At 49.8% G+C, this 22,919-nt stretch overlaps 1 protein-coding gene across 4 annotated transcripts in view; it reads left to right on the top strand.

The window, feature by feature from the left end:
- Positions 1-420: 420 nt before the first annotated feature.
- Positions 421-22,919, top strand: part of Hr4 (nuclear hormone receptor 4) — a 382,937-nt gene continuing 360,438 nt past the window's right edge. Inside the window, exons 1-2 of one of the 4 annotated variants that reach the window (XM_076525980.1) lie at positions 422-2,497; positions 8,070-9,803. The gene's annotated coding sequence lies outside the window, so the exon portion shown is untranslated. Of the gene's footprint in view, positions 9,804-22,919 lie in introns of all 4 variants that reach the window. The other 3 variants (XM_076525975.1, XM_076525977.1, XM_076525969.1) reach the window with 3 other exon arrangements.

Raw genomic sequence — 22,919 nt, 5'->3', positions numbered from 1 at the left:
AGCGAACGTTTCTCCCCGCCGTGCGTCGACGGTCCCCTTCCACGCGGCTTCCCCTCTAACCCTTTTGGAGCACCCCTCCAACGGTCGAGAACGCTTCGGCCGAAACGTCGTTACGCTTCCAACCGCTTCGAGCTGACGTCGCCGTCGTTCTCCGCTACGTCGACGGTGCCGGCTCGAGAGGTACGCGCTGCGCGGCGCGGAGCGGTGCGGCGCGACACAGCCCGGCAGTGGGGAGAACGCGGCCGCGTGGGGGATCGCCGCCGGAGTAGGGGGAATTCGGCGAATGGTGGGGGAGCGGGCGCGAGCCGGCGGTGGGGTTTCGGGGCTTCGGGTGGGGAATAAACGCAAGCGGAGGAGAGCTCGACGACGGCAAGGAGAGGTCATTGACCCGAGCAGCAGGCTGCCGGCTGCTAGAGAGCTACGTCGCTCGCGCGCTACCCTGGCCTCTCCTCGTCTGTTCCGCGTTTGTTCGTAACCTCGTGTGTGCTGTGCGCGCGAGAAAGAGACCCGTACACCTCTATCTCCTCTCTCGGCGTGCCGCGGTCTCCGTCGATCTCGTAAATCCCTCTCGTTCGCTCCCTCGATCGTTCACTGGGATCGTTCGTTTTCCCTCTCTGTCCATCTTCTTCTGGCCGTTCTCCTACGGTCTTTCTTTCTCCCCGATCATCAGAGTCCGTCCCTCTCTTTCTCTCTGCCTCTCCGTTCCGTGTCCCTATACCGTGTACCTTCTCTCGCCTCTGTTCGTCGCCGCGATTCCGGCAGGGCGCAACGCGAGAAACAGAGAGAAAGAGAGCAAGCGAACGAGCGAGCGAGCAAGCAAGCAAGCAAGCTAGCAAGCAAGCACACCGCCGCGCACTGTGTGTTTCCCTACGACGACGTTGCGTTACAACGAGAGATCGCGGTGACGACCACGGAGAGAGAGAGCGCGCGCGTGTTCCGCGTTACGGCCGCGCCGCACCGCACCGCGCCGCAACCGTTCTGTTGTTCTTTCGCTCTGGCCGGGTGTACACGGTGTGAACACCCCCGCGTGCACCGGTGAACCGTCCGGCGAGAGGCCACTCGGGAAGTGTGGCACGTTCGCGAGCCTCCGCGCGATCGGTCGCCGGCTTTTCGTCACCGAGTTACACGCGATTAAGGAAAATTCTCTCCCTCGTTAGTGCTTTACCGTCCGATCCCCGTCGCCGCGACGGTCTCTCTCTCTCTCTCTCTCTTTCTCTCGCTCTCTCTTTCTCTCCTCTGCTCTCCGACTCTCCTCCGATTCTCTCGCTCTCTCGCTCTCTCTCTCTCACTCTCACTCACTCTCTCTCTCTCTCTCTTTTTCCACAGCACGACCACCGTCGTCTTTCCATCTCGCTCCCTCTGTCCCTGCTTCCGTCTTCATCGGCCGCTCCGGGCTCTCTCTTTCCCTCGTTCCTTCTCTCTCGCTCCCCGCGTGTCTTTTTCCCCGGCTTTTCTGACCGCGCGCGTCCGTTCCCTTCTCCACGAGGGAGGAGAGACGTCTGTCGCGCTTCGAGGCTCCACGCGTGCACGCGCGGAGAGTCGGCTTATCGCGAACGAGCGTGCCGAACGGTTTTCTACGGAGTGTCTGTCCGTCTGTCTGTCTCTCTGCATCCTCCTACGTCGGATCCTAATGCTGTGGCGCGTCGTCCACGGTTAGGGGACACGGTTTACGGTGACGGTGTTTTTTTTTTTTTGAAACGGTGTCCGATCGTTGTCGTGCGAACGATCGGTGACGACGGTGTTACACGGTGACACGGGTGTTCGCCTTCGTGGAACAGTGCCGTACGAAATTTCGTTCACGAATATCGTCCGCGTCCGCGTCCGCGTCGTTCGTTGTTACGTGTGCGAACACACGTAACGTGCAACGTTCGTAACGACGTTCGCTCGACGGTTGTTCGTTCGGTTCGTTCACCCGTCCGCGTTCAACGCGACTCGTTGTTCGGCCGTCTCTCGCACGTGAGATTCGTCCGACGCTGCTTTCCATCTCGTGACGTTTCTGCTGTGACAGCCGGCGACCAGCAAGGATTACTTGATACTGAGGCAAACGAAGAAGAAGAAGAAGAAGCAGAAGCAGCAAACAGCAACAGTAACATCAGAAGGTGGTGTGACGGAGGAGCAGCAGCAGCAGCAGCAGGAGGAGGAGGAGCAAGGAAGACGAACGGAAAGAAGGAGCTGAAAGAGTAGGAGGAAGAAGAGACTCGCGAGTGCGACGACCGGGCCACAATAGTGCACACACGCCGCTTGTTGTTTCGTCGGCCGGTCGGTCGGTCGGTCGGTCGGTCGGTTGGTTGGTTGGTTTCTTTTTTTCGGTGCGTGTTACCGTTTCGGACTGCACGGAGGACCGGAACGGGCCCGGCCACGCGGAGGATTACGGGATACGTACATACATATACATGTACATGTATATGTATATCTAATAATTGAGTTACGCGAGTGCGCGACCGCCCGTACCCAGTGTGTGCTGTTTCTCTACTGCTAATCCGTAACCAGGCTCTATGTAATATATACCAACATATACGCACCTATCTCTTAAATAGTCTTCTATCTTCTGTCCTGTGGTCGCGCGGAGATGATCGCGGGTGGAGGGTCCAGACCGAGAGGAACAGCGGAAGAATGACCAGCGTGGCGGTCTCACCTGTGGCGATACGATCACGATACACGCAGTAAAGAGAGAGAGAGAGAGAGGGTGAAAGAGAGAGAGAGAGAGATAGAGGGAGGAGATCAAAAGAGATCGTATACATTATAATACCGTGTATAAAAGTAAAACGGGATAAACGGGGGGGAGAGAGAGAGAGAGAGAGAGCATAGGCCGCGCCGGCTAATAGGCGTCGCATACTCGAAAAAATAAGGCCGAAAGGAGAGATAAAGGAGCAGGAAGAGAAATCTGTCACATATAGAGTGATCGGTCCGGAGAGCGAGAGAGAGCCTCCCGGATATATTCATCATGCATGCACACGCACACGCGCGTATTACATATAAATAGATGCATATATGACGTTCGTCGCGCGATACGACGAGTTCGTCGACGACGTCGTTCTCCAGTTCCGATCTTCGCCTCTCCGCGTTCTTCTTTTCCGTTCGATTTCTTCTCTTTTCTTTCTCATTCCTGCGACACGCGGCTTTCCTTTCGTTCCGTTCCGTACCGTTTCGTTCGGCACTGCCGGCACGCCGGTGTTCTTCGCTCGATCGCCGATTAGGCCGACGACGACGTAAGAGCCCCGTCGACGGATCGAGGACACCTCGCGCCGGTATCCTTCGCGATTTTCCCGGTGTTCATCGCGTTCATCCGCGGCGGCGGCCGCCGCCGCTTCTTCTTTCGCGTTTTCTTCCTCGCGGCACCCTCGGCCACCTCGGCCACTCTCTCTTTCGTTCGCGTTCCACGCGTCGCTCGCTCTCGTTCGGCCGGGAACGCGCGCGCGCGCGCACGCTTCTCGCCCGTCATCCGCTTTTCCATCGAAACGATCCTTCGTTATTCCCTCCCCGTGTCGGCGTGCACGTGTCCGTGCACACGCACCGCGGTCCGCGTTTATCCGCTCCGCGCGTATTTTCTTTCTCTCTCCTCGCCTCGTCAAGGTTCGAATCGCGCTCGAATCCGAGCGAGCGAGCGAGCGAGCGTGCGCGCGTGTGCGTGTGCATGCTCTCTCGCCCCCCGTTCTCCTCCCGCGGAGGCCGCGCCGCTCCGCTCCGCGCCGCTCGGCTCGGCTCGGCTCGGCTCCGCGCGCTTCTGTCAGCGGTTGCGTGTGGCCGCGGGGGCCCGTTCCGAATTTCTCTCATCTCCCGTTAGTGCGATTCCAGAACCGGACGATACCGGGCTCCCTTAGATCCATCGGTCGTCGTCTCGTCGTACCTGCCCGGATCCAGGAAATTTAAGTATCGACACGGCCGCGTTTCGGCCGCGAACGCGCCGAACGCGCGCGTCAATTCCACGGTCACCGTTTCCTCTTTCCGAGAGTCGAGCACTGATCCGTGTGCGGTTCCCGCACACGTTCTACCGAGGGGCAGAGAAACAGGGAGAGAGAGAGAGAGAAAAAAAAGAAGGAGAGAGAGAGAGGGAACGGAACCGTCTTCCCGGTTCGGGAAATCGACGAGTATCGCCAAGAGGATCTGTCGCGATGAACGCCGCCTCGAAATTGATAGGTGACGTCGCCGGTTCTTTCGCGGTCGAATCATCGTCGTCCACTCGATCCTATCGTCCCGATCGATCCTAATCGCTCGGCTTAACCGGCGATCTCCGCCGCGAATCGCCGCGAACCATCGCGATCGTCTAACCGTAGACTGGCGTCGATCTATCGGGCCCGCGCGACTGATACAGAACGAAGGGGATCTTCTTATCTGGCGACACGTGAACGGCGAACAGATTAGGCCCGCGGCAACTGGTTCCCGCTGAATCTTCGATCGCGCAACTTGCGCCACCCGTTTCCGCGGATCGAAAGGCGTGCTCGAACTTCGGCGCCTATCCGCCAGCACGTCGAGAGCACCCTGGTCATGGTCGGACGCGGACGGCCGGCGTGATCGCGCGACCACGAGGCTCCCGCGGCTCGATCCGAAAGTCCGGCGCCGCTCTAAATCGAGGTCCGCTCTGATTCGAGGTCTGCTCTGAATTGAGGCCCGCTCTGAATTGAGACCCTCTCTGAATCGAGGTCCGCTCTGAATCGAGGCCCCCTATAAATTGAGGCCTCCTCTGAATCGTGGCTCGCTCTAAATCGAGGCTTCCTCTGAATTGAGATCCGCTCTGAATTGAGGCCCACTCTGATTCGAGGCCTGCTCTGATTCGAGGTCCGCTCTGATTCGAGGCCCGCTCTAAATCGAGACCCTCTCTGAATCGAGGCCCGCTCTAAATTGAGGCCCCCTCTAAATCGAGGCCCTCTCTGAATCGAGACCCACTCTAAATCGAGGCCTCCTCTAAATCAAGGCCCGCTCTAAATCGAGGCCTCCTCTAAATCAAGGCCCGCTCTAAATCGAGGCCCGGAAATAAGAAGCCGGCGCTTCGTTCGCCAGCGCCGCTCTAAATCGAGGCTCGCTCTAAATCGAGGTCCGCTCTAAATCAGGGCCCGCTCCAAATCGAGGCCTCCTCTGAATCGAGGCCCGCTCTAAATCGAGGTCCCCATTATTTCGCGTCATATCGCGGAACCCGACTCGTCGATCGGACCAATTCGCTTCGAGCGAATCGCGAACGATCGCGGCCCCTCGGAACAGCCGCGGAAATAAGAAGCCGCCGCGGATATCTTTCTCGATCCCGCAACAACACCTTCTCGGATCTCTCGCGGCCGCGCGCGAGACGTGTACGCGGCGCACGCGATAGGACGCAGCACGCGCGCGTAATATTCGACACGCGCGTCACGGCGGAGGCCGTTTCGGAGCGACGCGGGTTATAAATAAAACGCGCGCCGTGGCCCCGCGGCACCGCATTACGCTCGAGCCTGCTTCGTGCCGGTGTAACAACGCGACGTGTCAATGGAAATAGAGACAGCATGTCTGGCCCCCGTGGAAACCCTGACTTTCGATGCTCGATCATCGCGTGTCCGCGAAATCGGACCGCCCCGCGCCTTTCCCGCGCCGTTCTCCGCGCCGATTTGATTTCGGGTCGGCTCCCGGGTTCGTTGAACCGCGTGACCCATAGACGCGAACGATACACGTTTTAGAGGCTGCGACCGCCACCGAGGATCATCCGATTGTTTCGCGCGTCGGTCCAGGATCGCGGTTTCTTCTTCTTTCGGTCCTGCTTCATCGTTAGGCCGGCTCTCGTCGAACCACGTGGCTCGTAGACGACGAAAATACGAACGACGAGCTCCGATATCTGAATCGTTTCTTCTCAAAACGATTTCTTCAGCGATCGCTCGATCGATGGCTCGCTCTTCCTGTCGTTCGATTTCGTTCTCTCCGGCCGGAGTTCGTTGAACCACGTGACTCATAGACAAGCGGTAAACATTCGGCGGTTTCTTTCGCGCGAGAAAAACAAGATCGCCCGTTCGCTGATTCACCGCGGGGACCATTTCTCGCGTTTCCTCCTCGCCGAATTTATATTCGGCTTCTATCGGTCCGGAGAACGTTCGCCGAACCACGTGGCCCATCGGAGAAGGTATACCGGAAGTTAGGGTTGCCGGGCTGTCGCAACGGGATCGACTTTTTGGAAGCGATCGTCGACGTTCATTTCGAACGTTCCGCGCCGGCTTGTCGAATGCTTCGCGTCAACGAATCCGGACGATCGGTCGCGCCGTGATTTTGTAATTCGCCAACGATGTTTTCGCCGGAAGATACCGTCGCGAAATCGTCGACGTATCCCCGAGGCCGATGAAATATCGGCCGACAATACGCTCCATATTGGCCAGCGAATTTGCAGCCGGCTAATCAATCGGATCCATTCGCGAGCACGCCGGCCGCGGCGCTGGGAACAGTTTAATTAACAGATATTTTCTAGCATGCAAAATTCGACAATGCGAGGACGCCGTTAATTAGTTTGCTCGCTCGTTCCGAACGTCGAGCGTCGACGGCGGGCCGAAATAGCGGCGAACAATCCGCGGAGGCGTTCGCCGAGGCGAAAGTCGCGAGGAACTTTCTGTCAACGATCGATCTCACCGCGGCTTCTGTTCCCGATCACCGCGGGAAAACTCGTCGATTCGCTGTATTCGAATCTTAATCGCTTAATTCGAACGCGGTGGACGGCTGTCCAGCGAACACGATCTTCTTCGAAAGCGATCGTCTTCGAGAGCGATTCCTTTTCGAGCGTCTCGTTCGATTCGAACGCTCCGCCACGCGGGCCCGTTCGAAAATACACTCCCCCGGACCCCGGAATCCCCGGCACGATCGTTCCGAGTCGATCCGACCTTCCTCGAGATTCGAACGAACCGCCAAGCCTTCTCGATCACGCGCGGTTCTCGCGCGGCAGCGCGCGTCGACCTTTGAAATCGGCGCGAAACTGGTTCGCCTAACGACGATCAACCGAATCGATCCCGTTATCCGGCAATAATTCAGCGCGGCCGTCGAGTACCGTCCCCGTCCGAGACCGACTGTAAACAATAACCGGTCAATTATCGATCGGAACGTTATCGCGACTAAACGCCTCTCGACGCTCGGCGATGTTGTGGGAAGCGGAGGAGCAGTAGACTCGATATCCACTCGAACGCGACACACAGGCGACCGGGGAGAAATAAAAAGAATAATTCCTCTGTTCGGAACGGCCCGATAGAATCGGTCCAGCAATTCTGTGCGCCACCGCGCGCGCCGGCTTCCCCTCCCCCATCCCCCCCAAAAAAGGACAAAGCAAAAACAAAGATCCGCAAAATAGATCGATCGACAATCCTCGCACTGTTCGATCGCAAGGTCCTCGGGATCCGCCCGCGAGAAATCCGTTAGCTAATTGGCTGGAACGATCATCGCGATCGATCGCGACCGATCTTCGCCCAGGGTGAACGAGGGGGGCTGACAAAACGAATCTCGGCTTCGTCGCGCGACCCCGTCGTCGGGTTTGCGCTGGTCGCGTCCGATCGACGCAACCTCTTCGCGCCCGCTCGAAAGCGGCGGGCCGCGCGCACGTGAGCCGCGCGTGGATCATAGATCGAGATTGGAGAGGGAACGCCGCGTCGAACCGCGCCGTCCGGCTCGCGCGAAACTTTAGAGAAACTTTAGAAAAATTGTTCCGCAGTTCGAGAAATCTGGGTTCTGCTCCAGCTAAATTCTGTCCTGTTTTCACGCGCGATCGATCGAACGCGCGTATCGATCGTTCGTTCGCTCTATTTTCAAGCGAGATCGCGTCCGCTCCGTCGCAAGAGGATTCGTTCGTGAAAAGGCGGTCGCGCGGCTGTCTTTTCGGCGCGGCGAATCGAGCCCGGCGTGTTAGGCTCGCGGGGCAAGGGAGAAGGGAGTCGCCTCGGGCGACTAAGGGAGTTCGTAAGGGCTCGCGAGGGATCGCGAGGGATCGGAAGGGATCGTTGCAGCCGGTTTAATCGGCGCCGTAGGTTCCCTCTGCAATTTCGATCGACGGTCGCACACAGCGATCGGGCTGGGCGCGGGGTGCGCCGCGAGGCCGGGCGAGAGGTATCCGCGTCATATTCGAATTTCGTTCGGTGCAGCTCGGGTAGCAGGGAAGCGGATTCTGCGGGGGCAACGGTTCCAGGAGTTCCAGGTGGGTCCGTGGCGGGTCGCGGTTCTCCCGGAGGCGAAAGAAGAAGACGAGGAGGTAGTCGAAGAGCTCGCGCATATCGGGCCGCGTGATAGACGCGCGCGTACGAAAGTCGGACGGCCCGGGGTTGGCCCGATGTTGAACTGTGATGACCGCGAGCGGCGGTCGGCGGGTAGTGCTCGAAAGCGCCGGGAACAGGCGTCCGACGGCGTGCGTCGTCGCCCGGAGGAAGCGGCGAGCAACTGAGAAAAAAACGGGCCGGTGAGAACGGGCCCGGACGGACAACACAGTCCGGCCATTGTCGGGCCGGAGCGGTCCGAGAGCGAACGCCGGCCGAAACCATTAACCCAGAGAGAAGAAGACGAAGAAACGATGGAGCCTCCTCGCATGGTGTAGGAGGCGGCGTCGGCGGCAGTTCTAGCGAGCGTGGGACGATGCCTATCGTCGATTCGGCGGCGCGGCGCGCGGAATCGGGCCGTGTGTTCTCTTGAAAGAGAAACCCGCGCCGGTGTATCGCGTAGAGATCCCGCGGCCTCGAACTCGGTGAAAAGCGACGGGAACAGGAGAGCGAGGCCCCTCCTCCCCCCCGTGCGAGTGCGTGCGTGCGTGCGTGCGTGCGTGCGCGCGCGTGTGCTCTCCAGAGACAGTGGAAAACGAAATCGGAGCAAGTGCAACGCGCGTGGACCGAGCACGATAAACGATAGTGCGTTGGTCGGTGTTGGTTCGGTGCTCGGTGCTCGGGGATTACCCGAGGTTGGTTCGTTAGCGCTGCCAGAGAGGACTGGCAGGAAAGAACAGAGTGTGCCGAGGAGCGGTCTATGACGTTTACCGTGGCTCGCTACGTCACGTTAACGGTAACGGTAACCCTCGTACACAACACGCACGCGACCTAGTCGGCGCAGCGGTGCGGAGCGGAGCAAGTGGAGAGCGGCTAGTGAGCGAGCGCCTCGAGGAATTTAAAAGTGAAACTGTGACGATCCACCGGCACTCCACGCGTTTCCCCCTTCTCCTATTTGCTACCGTTCCTACTGCCTCTAGACGTCGTTGGCGTCGTCTTCTTTTTCTCCCACCGCTTTTGTCTCCTCTCTCTTTCTCCCCCCTCTCTCTCTCTCTCTCTTTCTTTCTCTATCTCTCTCTGTGTCTCTCTCTTTCTCTCGCTCTCTCTCTCTCTCTCTGTCTCCTTCCCTTCGTCTCTTCCACCTCTCTCTCTCTCTCTCTCTCTCTCTCTCTCTCTCTCTGCTGCTCTACCACCTCTTCTTCTGTCGCTGTTCGCCGTTTCCACGGTTCCTTTGGCTCTTTCTTGGCTTTCTTTCCGTTCACCGTGCCCCCACCCCCCTCCCCTGCCCCCCGTCCGCCTCCTCCTTCGCCGCCCCAACCTCGTCCTCGGTCGTCGTGATCGTGACACGGAAGGGAACGCGACGCCGCCGCCGCGAAGTGAAAGTGATCGACGTTACGATTTTCCTGTCTAGCGATCCTCTGCCGGGGTCGCCCGACGACAGGTCCGCAAGATCATCCGCGAGAATGGCACGCAGGTGCGAGCCGGGGAGCAGCTGAAAGTGGGCGACGATTGCCCAGCCCGGTGTCGTCCAGGCTCCCGTGCACTTCCGGAACAGCCGGTGGGGGGAATAGGCTACGCTGACAGCTGGCGCTCACGTTGATGGCCGATCATCGACGAACTAAAAATGTAAGTTTCACGACATACATACATACATACATACATACATATATACGTGTACATACGACATACGCGCACGTTCGTTGAACCCCGTTCGATCCCCGGGGCCGGCCACCGCCGGGCCGGCCCCGGGCCCCCGCGAACCCTCCCCCCGATCGGGGATGATCGAACGGTGCCCCCGGCCATTGATGTTTTTAATCACTGCATCGTTTATCGAAGAATCCAGCCGTTTGTCTCTTCGTGATCGAGGACCCGACTCGATTACGCCGATGATTTATGTCTTCGGCGCGAGCATCGGCCGTTTTTTTGTTTTGTTTCGTTTTTCTTTTGGTTTATGTGAGAGAGAATAAGCTCCGATACATGATCGAGCTCGAAGAGTTTAGATCGTTGGATCCAGATCGTCGAAATCGCCGAGATTTCGGCGAGGTCAAGGTTGACCCTGGTTAGGTTTGTTTACCGGTCCACGGGCCCCCGGTCGCCGAGCGGGGCCCCGTGAGATTTTCTTCGGCGATCTTGCGCGCTCTTTTGCCCCGTTATTATAATGATCAACGCGTTATTGTGATAGAACGTCGGGGAGCCGAATTATCGTACTCGCGGCGAACGCGCGGAATATTTCTTTTGTTGGAGAAATATTTAGGTCGTTATCGTTGCGAATTGTTGGTGTCCAAAGTCCGGGCACTATCTAATTAACGCATCAAAATAATGTGTTTATTAATCGCTTCTACGAGGCAACGCTAAACACGAACATCTGATTTCTGTGATTTATGAATTTGTTCGGGAGAGATTCGCCTCGTTGCCGCGTTCTGCCCCGAAATTACAATCATCGTACTTGAATGCCGCAGATCGAAGTTCGTTCGAAAAATATTCGGGGTATCTTTTTCCTTCAATCCTTTTGCGCCGTGATTTCTGCACGGCGACGTCAATTTTTAGGCTCGTTTCTCATTGATAACATATAATTATTGTGTTCTAATATTTACGCGAATGTTCGAATATTGATGATAGAAGCATCTCGAATTTTATTTGTGTGTTTAAAAGACGCGAACAACCCGCATTTATTAGATCACGATCCATATCTTCGCAACGAGTCTTTGCGCGATATTTACAGATTAAACGTCGCGGCAAGGGGGTTAATTAATCGCTTGGGGTTGATTGATTTGAAAACATTTTCGCGTTCGGAACGAATTTAATTTGCCGATGCGCGGAATAGTGTGAAAAGGCGGTAGATTTTTCGCAGGAATTCATTTATTTGAGCGATATAATATACATTAACTAATAATAAATAATAATATAAATAATATAATAATATATAATATAATAGAATATATAAATAATAATGTATAATAGAATAGAATACATAAATAATAATATATAATAGAATAGAATAAAAATAGTAATAAAAATAATAATAATAATAAATAAGTAATTAGAAGCTCTTGAACGACCACCTTGAATAACAAATTAGACTCGTCATCCTCAGGCAAAACAACTGCACGACGAATCTCTGTCACTAAATGTACCCAAGGGGTTAAAACATCCCCTATTTCAAATATTCCACATCTCGGTGCCGCCCCCGGACTTTTGCGCGTGACTGTAAACGTGAGCCAACGAATACGTTTTCAGATTACAAATCTATCCGACTAGCCTTATCTACCGAAGTTATTCTAATCGAAAGAAAGAGCCGTTTCCAAACTCGCGGCGCGAGTTCGAATTTCGTCGGTTCGGCTCGGGTCGAAGAGAGCCCGCTTCGACGGCGGTCGGGGCGCGCCGAGGGTTGATGATCCAAGAATCTAATTCGGTCGCGTAACGACATCGTTACCTAACGCCGGCGAAAAAGTGGAAAAGAACGTTCGCGATTCTAATGCGGCGTTGCGGGGTCCCCCCCTTGGAAAAGAGCAGAAAGGAGCAGCCGGGCCGCCGCGATAGAAAGGAAAGGAAGCGGATAGAAACGGGCTCTAGGCAGCGGCTCGCACCGCTGGATCGAGTTTCACTTCTTCACTGTCTCTTTCCGCGACTCGTTTTCGCCTGCACGAAGAAGGAAGCGTTTCCCTTCCCGCGGAAACAGAATTCGCGGGCCCCTCACTAGTCCCCCCCACCCCTTTCGGAACGATCGCGCCGGTTCACGGGCAAACTCTTTCGAGCCGCTCGTCGTTTCCCATCGGTTTCTCCGGGCCCTTTCTTCCGGTTAAAATTGACTAATCGACTAATTTTAATTGACTAATCGTCGGAATCCGCGCCATTTCGTGTCCAATAATTAGGATAATCGCGAGCATCGTGTCCCGAAAATGTCTCGCAATCCGGAAACAGGAGGTTCCCGAGGTCATTCGAAGCAACTTTTTCCTTTGCGAAAATTTTCTCCCAAGCTTCGTTTACGAGTTATCAACGAAAAGCACTGACCAATAAGAGGCGAGCTCGGCTGGCGCGCGGCGGCCCAGCCAACGAGTGCGCGGAGCCCAGTTCCGTTCATTGGCTCGGCCGTCTCGCTCCGAACGATCTGGCCTCTGATTGGTCACTGTTTTTCGTTGATAACTCGTAAACGAAGCCGCGGATCGCATTTTCGCTAAGGAAAAAGTTGCTTCAAATCACCCCAGGAATCGCCTACTTTTGTATTGCGAGACATTTTTGGGACACCTTGTATAGATGACAGCACATTTTAACGTGGTGGGAATATTCGAGCCTGGTGTCCGTATGCGCGCTAAAAGTGCCTAAGAAAGGGTTAACGAGATTATTATATTAATTTCCGTTTCGTACGATAGTCTCGGTTGAATCTGTATTTTGCGTTAAGATCCGCGCAGCCTGGTTGCAAACGAGCAGCGGTATATGAGCCGTTTATTTTGAAAGTGGCATAAGGCACTTTGTTCTTAAGTCGATATATTTAAGGGTTTGCGTTTTAACACGGTTAAAAATATGGATGCTAACATTCGAGAAGATATCCTTGTATTTGTTATCTCAGTATATCTATCTCTATTTGTTTACTTGTATTTGTTCCTCAGTATAAATAATTTCGTATAAACATGAAAAAATCACCACTTTTCATTACGGTAAAGTGACTTATGCCACTTTCAAAATAAACGGCTCATATTTGAAACTAGAAGAGCGCGATAGACATCGGCTGGCACAATATTCCGGGGCTCGGCGAAAGAATTCAATGATCCCTCGATCCCTCGACAGGACAGCGCGATCGGAGCTCGGTGATCTTGAAAGTTAGCGGAGTCTGGCTCCGACTGAATATTGGAATTCGAGAATGTGGGACGGGCCACGACGGGCAGCGATCGCCGAGGGGAAACGTAATTTCGAATGAATTCGACCGATTTCCTCGAAATCCGATGCGCCGGACAATGGCGAGTGGACTTGACCGAATTGGTTGATAAAATATGTGCTTGGCCGAGATTCTTGAATAAAACGTCGCAGACGCGCTCGACGCTCATCTAGTTACATTTCAATACGACTCCGTTTCGCGTCTCGGATCCGCGCCGCGGCGGACCAAAGAATTAGAACGCTCGTCGTTTTCGCGTTGCCTCGGAGCTGGGTCGTTGCTCCGTTAAAAACTGGAATGCCGCCGAATTTCGCCGGATTCACGGTGGCCCGCGAAACCGTTCGTACACCCTTTAGAACGCGATGACTGTTTTATATTAATTTTAAAAATCGTCAAGTGCCGAATATTAACTCGAGAAATTCACACGATGTCACTTGATCGATGACAACGAAATTAGAAAATTTACCGTAGGAAATATTGGTTCAGCTATTTTGTGTTCTAGAAAGCCTGGTAATATTATATTCGTTCAATATATCGCAATAAAAAATGAATTTCGAAAACCTAGCTAAACGTTCGTGTCACCCATAAGTGACTCACGCGGCACTGAACGTTTAGTTATGGGGTGTGTTCTGGTAAATAACTGGTGCGTGCTGTGTAACTATTAAACTTTATTTATTAAGTTGCGTAGAAACACTTTCGGGTAACGTGACGTCGTAGCAAGAGAGGTATGAGAAGTATCGAAGGTATGCGAGGTATGAGAGCGAGCGTCTCACTGTTGCTCTTTTTATATTTTCCTGTTTGCCCCCGGCAAGGGCTCTGGACACCCCCTGATTGGTTGACCCGCGAATGGGTTTTCCCAATCAGCGTTGTCCATCTCCTTCTCACCGCGTTGTCCCTTACGCCCTGAGCGCGTCCCGTTTTGGGACCGCGTGGTGATCGGAGTGGGTGCGTTTTTTATGATGTAACGGCCTGGGTTTTCCTCAGGGCCGTTGCGCTCGGACGTCCGGCGTTCGGGTCCGTTTTGCGTGCCCTTCGGAATTTCCCGTTATTTATGACGGTCTCGTAGGCTATCGAGAATCAGGTAAAAAAGAAACTCTACTGGCTTATTGCCATCCGCACAGAAAACAGTTTACTCAAAGATAGCCTTTTCGAAGGAGAGTCATAAATATGTTAGTCGTTTGCGCGAGAAATAAATCTTCTCTTATGCGCGCCGACTGGCCGCTACAAACGTATTAAATATGGACTAAGTGACTTGCATTGTTTTCAGATGATAGCGGGACTGGTCTATTAGACGATGACGATCGTTTTTTTTCACTTTTTTATCTGAGCCTAAAAAATGGCTCTCGCAGATCTCGGTAACTTGTATGCGTGCTGAAAATTGTATCGAAATCAGTCGTGTTGCGACGAATCAAAGGTGGCAAAAATCGCGGTTTTATCGCAATTTTGACAACAAAAAAAGAACTAGAAGAAATCTGCAGTTTTATAAATCTTTCTCTGGGCTAGCCGATTTCGATTAAACTCTCGGCACGCGTATAAATCATCGAGACCTGTAAAAGGCAATTTTTAAATCATCGTTATAACCTCAGATAAAAAGGTTAAAAATCGAGAGTTTTCTATTTTATTTTTATCATCTAAAGTAATAACAAATTTAAAAAAAGGCATTTTAATCATCGTCTAGCACAGACTAGTCCCTCTATCACCTAAAAGAAAATCCAAGTCACTTAGTCCCGTTTGAAAAAAGTTATCGCAGTTTGAACAACGTATTTATAACACTTCCGCGGGCCACTTATAATAGCAATAATAACGATAACAACGCTTTTGCGGGCCATCTATAATGGCAATAATAATAACAACAACAACGCTTTTGCAGGCCACTTATAACAGCAATAACAATAACAACACTTTTGTGTGGCACTGTACCTCGGCAATGAAACTTCGTTCCTCGTTTCGAAGCTTCTTTCCGCAATTCGGTCGAAGGTATTAATCGAATAGAGCGATTACGCCGAATCGGATAGTTTATCTTCGAAGTAACTCGAAGATAGGGAAAACAGGAAACGTAACGCGACTTATCTTTCGCGAGGTGATTCTAAGTAGCGCGCTAGACGACTCGCGGCCTTATCTTATTATTATGTGCCCACTTGGCCGTGTGGCTAATTCGATTAAAGGTGGAAGCGCCGTCTGGTGCATTTTAATCTTAAACGAAGCTCCGTCGGTTTAGTTGCAATTTCCGACAATAATATCATCGATCGTAAAGGATTAAGGGTATACGATGAAACGATGCACCCCGCATTCGCGTTCGCTGTGTTACCGTTTCGCGCGTCGCCTCGGCAATTATACAACGAACTCGTCGAATTCGCGGTATTCCATCGCGGACGCCGTGAAAGAAAAATCGCTATTAACCCTTTGCAATCGTGTGGCGCAGGGGTAGGTTTCGCGTTAACAGCGAAACGATCGATCTTCTTCCGCGGAATCTCGTCGATCAACTCTTTAGAAATGTCTCCGCGAAATGATAATTAACCGTTTGGCTGCTGACGTATTCTTTCGGACGTATGCCAAAACTGCGGCACTAATTGCGCGTGTATGGGGAAAAATGTAAAACACTTTTCATACAATAAACTCGCTTGTATTGCTTTGCAACAACAGAAATTAAAAAATACCACTTATTCGCATAAATTTGTTTGAATTAATTTTGCGAATAAAATTGCTAACAAGCACAGATTCTAGTGATTCAGAGCAGCGTTATTACGCTCTCCGCGGTCTTGGCATTAAAAAAAATAACAGGAGCGCTATCGCGCTCTTCGCATTTTTGGCACAACGTAAGAAGAGCGCGACAGCGCTCCTCGGCAGTCAAACGGTTAAAAAATGAATTTCGTAGATTTTGATCGCTTATATCAGGGGTGTCAAACTCAAAAGCTAACTTGGGCCAAATAAACAATGCTTAACTTTAGGTGGGCCGCAAAAGAATATCAATGTTCATAGAAACAAATATTTTTATTTTGACTAGTACATTGTAATAAACATATATAAAGTTAAATTATATTGTTTACGTCCTGATACTTGACATCTCTTCTCTGATACTATCTTCCCTATTTCGGGAGAAATTTTATTGGCCGAGACTGTTTCTATTTTATTTTTACTTTGCGTCCGATATATTGACTGGGCCGCGAATTTGACACCCCTGGTGTAGCGACTCTAAGGCGCCACTAAAAATGGTTATGCCACGTTTGAAAATAACGTTAACGTTATCAAAGTTTCCTTATATCTATGAAACTCTTAATAGCGTAATTGTCGCACGAGTTAAATAATGTTAACCTTATCAAATTTTGCTTATATTTATGAACCTCTTAATATCGTAATTGTTGCACGAGTTACAAAATTCTATGTCATATAAAACGGAAACACTATAGTTCAGAAAACCTATTTTGTACTTCGAGTTAAAATGGCTCCGACTGCAAAGGGTTGAACGATCCGCTCGCAACAATTATTTCGCCCGCGCGTGCACGTTCCTTTCCAGCACCCAAGGTGCAATTATCGCTGGTTGTAGGAAAACGCCGTTGCGAGACGGGCCGATTTCCAGCGTGCCGATTTCCGCAGCGGCAAGAAAGCCGGCCCAATTTTCAATCTCCTCGGATTCAAATCGCGACCGGAGCAGCGGTCCGCGCGGCCGAACGTGTCCCGAACGTGTTCGGCCGCGCGCCGCTGCAAAAAGTTCCGCCATCGACCGCTCTCGATCGCCGTTCCGACGATTACGCGGGCCGCGAATAGAAAAACGTCGGCCGCAAGAAACGGTCGTCGAACGATCGTCGAAAGTTCACACGGCCGCGTGAACGTTCATAATGCTGTTCTATTATTCATTCACGTTCGCGGGAGCGAGCGAGATAAAGGGGTGTAGAAAGGACGGGGAGGGACGGGGGGGAGGGAGAAGGGAGAGGCGCGCACACGAGAGGGTGTAAAAAGGTCGTGCAGATTCCACGGGGAAGGGAGGGTTGGCGCGTATCGACTGGGACGTTACCGGCGGAAGGGTGAGGGCCGGTTAATTTTGTATCGACGAGCACCTACGCGCCGTGTGCCGGCGGCTCGGCTCGGCGCGGCGAGGCGCGGAGAGGAGCGGAGGCGGAGCGGCGGCCCCGCAGAAATGCCCGCGCGTATGTAGGTTAATCCGCGCTCGATGGGAATCGACCTGCGGAGGAATCGCGACACGGGTCAGGTTAACGAATGGGGTAGGTTAGGAACGTGCCAATCTCGGCGGCGCACATGGCGCGCCGTACCTGCCCCGCGTTTCTCTCTTTCTTTCTTTCCTACTTTCGTCGTCCCCCTTTTCCAACCCTTCCGGCGAACGAGACGCGCGCCCGCCCGCGAAACTTTCGTCCCTGCACGAAGAAACTCGCTCGACCCTTTTGGCCTTCGGGTTCGACGATTTCGACGTTGCGTAACATTGAATTGTTTCGTTCGAATTGTACCATAATTGGCGCGGTCGGGTTATGGACGACGTAATTTTAAGCTTCATCATAATAAGCTTCATTTTCAATCTTTTTATTAGTTTATGTCGCTAAGGAAGTGATGCTGATTGAACGTAGGGCAAGCGTGTGGATTACTGTGCACATTTCTTAGTCCGTAGTTTTCGACGAATTAAATAGCTTCTTTGCCGTCTTTACGTCGCAATTTATTAAAACATTTAAATTGTGCGTTGATGTTTTTTATACGTACGAATTGTATAGTACGATATATACATATGTAGTCTTCACAGTATAATAGTACTTATGATATTATACAGTACTTATAGTATAGCACTATATAATATTATAGTACTTATAGTATAGCACTATATAATATTATAGTACTTACATTATAGTACTATATAATATTATAGTACTTATAGTATAGCACTATATAATATTATAGTACTTATAGTATAGTACTATATAATATTATAGTACTTATAGTATAGCACTATATAATATTATAGTACTTATAGTATAGTACTATATAATATTATAGTACTTATAGTATAGCACTATATAATATTATAGTACTTATAGTATAGTACTATATAATATTATAGTACTTATAGTATAGTACTATATAATATTATAGTACTTATAGTATAGTACTATATAATATTATAAGTATTACTATATAAAATTACTATATATGAAAAGTACTATATAAAATTCGTACCATAAATAGTACTATATAGTACTTTTTATAGCACGAATTTCTTCATAACTGAAATGTATAAAGAACACAATATTTTATTTATATTTCACCAATATTTAACAAAATATACGAAACGCTTTCTAAGCGAGTCACCCAGCTTCTCGAAAGACGAAAAGTTAATTTCTCAATACAATTTTACTCGATCTCACGCATTTGTCGCAGTTTTCGAAAACAGTACGTTCTCGGATTTGTTGTTAGATTTTGTTACAGTTTGCAATGCTTGTGTTTGCTACAATTACCATCGGGATCATTGATACTCCACGTCTGGACGTGACGGTAAACGTTACGACGCGCGATTCGAGGCGCTATCGGTTCACGTTGGAAAGTGTTCGCCGCACACTGAACGGTTCGTTTGTGACTGTGCAGCAAGGCCCATTTATCTCTCTTCCGGTCCCACCGCGTCTACCCAAGTTACACAAAACCGGCTGCAGACGCATCCCGTATATCTTACCATAATTTTCTGTCCGACCACACGATCGGCTCCCGTTACATCCGCGCACAATAACTCGGAACAGCGGAACGCTTCTGCCACAATGACAAGGAAAGAAAAAAAAAGAAAAAAAAGAGGCAAACGCGCATCGGCCCGTACGACAATCACCATTAAATGGGAAGTCCAATTTCGACAGCGTGGGTAACGCTAACTAGTCATTTGTGTCACGACCAGAGCCAACGACAAATAAGAAGGAGCCGGGGGTAACATGAAAAATCGATCGGAGCGAAGTACAGCGACGTCTCCCTTACTGACGCTCGGATCGTCCACTAAAATGCATAATTTGGGAAGAGGAGATACGATCGTTCGTTTTTATAATCGTTGACAATTCGTGATTGTAAAAACAAACCGCAAGGCTCGAATAATCGTATCTCCTCTTCCCAAATTGTCCATTTTAGTGGACAATCTGAGCGTCAGTAAGGGAGACATTACTGTAATTGGTTGATTCGAATTTGTATCGCAGTGATAAATACATAGAAATTGTATCCTAATACAGTAATTATAAGAAGAGTAAAAGTTTTAAAATTCGGCAAATCTTAGATATTTTGTAGAGGTATTATTTTTATGAATTTTTGCGATCGTTTGTTAGCACTTCAGTGGAACCATTGTGGCAGTAAACAGATCGCATTCCCAAATTTGACGAAGACAGTAATGTCTCCCTTACTGACGCTCATATTGTCCACTAAAATGCATAATTTGGGAAGAGGAGATACGATCGTTCGTTTTTATAATCGTTGACAATTCGTGACTGTAAAAACAAACCGCAAGGCTCGAATAATCGTATCTCCTCTTCCCAAATTGTCCATTTTAGTGGACAATCTGAGCGTCAGTAAGGGAGACATTACTGTAATTGGTTGACTCGAATTTGTATCGCAGTGATAAATACATAGAAATTGTATCGTAATACAGTAATTATAAGAAGAGTAAAAGTTTTAAAATTCGGCAAATCTTAGATATTTTGTAGAGGTATTATTTTTATGAATTTTTGCGATCGTTTGTTAGCACTTCAGTGGAACCATTGTCGCAGTAAACAGATCGCATTCTCAAATTTGACGAAGACAGTAATGTCTCCCTTACTGACGCTCATATTCTCCACTAAAATGCATAATTTGGGAAGAGGAGATACGATCGTTCGAGCCTTGCAGCTCGTTTTTATAATCGTTGACAATTCGTGACTGTAAAAACAAACCGCAAGGCTCGAATAATCGTATCTCCTCTTCCTAAATTCTGGACAATCTGAGCGTCCATTGGAGAGACATTACTGTACAGTGATGTCTCCCTTACTGACGCTCAGATCGTCCACTAAAATGGCTAATTTTGGAAAAGGAGATAAGTTCGAGCCTTGCAAGAGATAAAAGTTCGAGCCTCGTAAAACCGACGTGGCATTCAACGCGTTAAAAAAGTTACTATACCGTGCAGCAAGTTGCTGTTACAAGTGCAAGGTGCAAATCGATTTCGTATCCGCAACCTGCGACAAATTGCACATTACCGTAGTTTTTCCCCCCGGACGATCTTTTCCGCATATTTTTCATCGACTCGGGACCTTAGCGAAAAGAGACGATAAAGGTAACAATGCTGTTACGCAACGCGTACTCGCGTCGGACAGTCCATGCAAGCGCGTATCTCTCTTCGGGCCTCTTGAAAATCTTTTTCTGAAGCGAAACACGAAAGAATAAACCCGGCCCACGTTACAATGGTAACCCGGAAGCGTGAATCACGTGTATTACGAGACAATAAACAGCGGTTTTTTACGTGTTCCGTGGCTCATTAGGACGCGGCCAGGAATTGTTAAGTTCCTGGGCGTGTCGGTTTCACTCACACATAGAGGCGACCCGACTTTCTCGTGTTCCCCGATCTTGTCCCAACGATCCGACATCGACACGATGCGCGCGCTCGTGCACGCGAAATTATTATATATATAATAATAATATTATTAATTAATATTGATAATATTTTATATATATATATATATATATATATATAAATAATATTAATAATATTATAATAATAATTAATATATATATATTATATATATTAATAATATTAATAATATTGTTAATTAATATTGATAATATCATTATATATATATTAATAATATTAATAATATTATAATAATAATTAATATATATATTATATATATTAATAATATTAATAATATTATTAATTAATATTGATAATATCATTATATATATATTAATAATATTAATAATATTATAATAATAATATTATTATATTCTTATAGCTATTAGCACGCTTGCGTGCGTGCGTGCATGCTTGTATGCGTGCGTGTATGCGTGTATGCGTGCGTCCCTATGCCGAACGGAATGAATCTTTTTCCCGAAAAGGACGCACTTTTTTCAAGGGGGCCTCCTTTCTTCGGCCCGTCGTCGTCGTCCTCCTCCCGTTTCGTGCGGCCCCCGACGTTACCATTCTCGTAATGATTCATACACGTGCCAACGATACTTCCTACGGCACGAAACGTTCAATAGCCGGCCGTCCGCTTGATTTACAATCTCATTGTATTTGTCGCGGATGTTCGCCGGCGGCGTGCAAGGTGTCCCGGAAGTTGGTTCACCGGGAATCTTCGGGTCGCGTGTTTCGCTCGGGGTAAAAATGACCTCGTAACTGAAATCGCTCAGGATCGACCGTGAAAACAGCCGGCGTGTCCTTCGACCGACGCAGTCCTGCCGGACGAAAGCGTCGCTTTTCGGAAAGCATCGCCACGGAATCGGTGCACATCGCGTTATTGTTCGGACAACGAGCGATAGCGTTTTTCGATAAAATTGCGATTCGGTGGAACGGTGAAAAAAGGGGTGCGAACGTTACCGAGACCTAAAAAGTGCACTGTGCAAATTCTCGTTACGCGATCGGATGAAACTCGGTTGAGAAATGTGATCTCGCTCGTTGTTATTGCAAATAATAGCTGTAAAAATAATATCATTGCGAATAATAAGTATAATAATAATAATCTCGCGTTACATTTTTGCAAAATATTTTCGTCACGCATTGTCCAGCGAAACAGCCGGGTTCGAGTTAGAAAATGGCTCTGCCTTAGCGAATAAATAACATGAAATAATTAAACCGCTTCGACCAGGCTCGACGACGACGAGTCTTGCCATAACTCGGTTGCCATAACATTTTCGCTGTAACGAAAGTGTCTGAAAAATATGCTCAACCAACTCCGAATCTCTTAGCATTATCCTCATCATCAAATAATAATATTATTGCGAGTAATAACTATCATAATAATCTCGTGTTACATTTTTACAAAATATTTTTGTTGCGCATTGTCCAACGAAACAGCCGGGATCGAATTAGAATATAGCTGCCTTAACGAATAAATAACATAAAATTATTAAACCGCTTCGACTAAACTGACTATGACGAGTCTTGCCATAACTTGGTTGCCATAACATCTTCGCTGTAAAGTGTCTGAAAAATACGCTCAACCAACTCCGAACCACTTAACATTATCCTCATCTTCAAATAATAATATTACTGCGAGTAATAACTATAATAATAATCTCTCCTTATATTATTCCAAAATATTTTAGTTATGAATTGTCCAGCGAAACATCCGGTATCGAATTAGAAAATAGCTGCCTTAACAAATAAATAATATAAAACAATTAAACCGCTAGACTCGATGACGACGAGTCTAGCCATAACTCGGTTGCCATAACATCTTCGCCGTAACGAAACTATCTGAGAACTACGCTCAACCAACTCGGAACCTCTTAGCGCTATCCTCATCTTTTAAGTCGACGATGAATTCGCATGATCCAGCCGAAAAGCCGCATCCCCGCGCACGTGACCAGAACGATTTATTCGCAGCGTCGCGTCGCCGAGAAGAACGCATCCAGCCGACGAGGCGTTAATCGATGCGGCTCGCGAACGTCGAACGAGGTTCGCAGCCGCGATGACTCAACTTGAAACCGAAACGAAAGACGTTGTGCAGTCGATCGATCGATAGCGGTGGTCGTGGAAAGCGGCGGCGGCTCTCTCTCCTCTGTCGGGCAACGTTGAACAAAAATGTCGAACAGGAGCGATCGCGGGTATCGATAAAAGTGACAACGGAGCCTCGTTAGGGGTCGAGCCGCGGAACCGTGGCTCGATCAATCACGCGACTCTCTAACTGCGCTCCAATCAGCTAACAAATTTTTCC

The sequence above is a fragment of the Megalopta genalis genome, chromosome 1 (assembly GCF_051020955.1).
Source record: "Megalopta genalis isolate 19385.01 chromosome 1, iyMegGena1_principal, whole genome shotgun sequence".
Taxonomy (NCBI): Eukaryota; Metazoa; Arthropoda; class Insecta; order Hymenoptera; family Halictidae; genus Megalopta; species Megalopta genalis.
The sequence above is the reverse complement of the archived record's forward strand: the minus strand, read 5'-3'. Positions and strand labels throughout refer to the sequence as shown.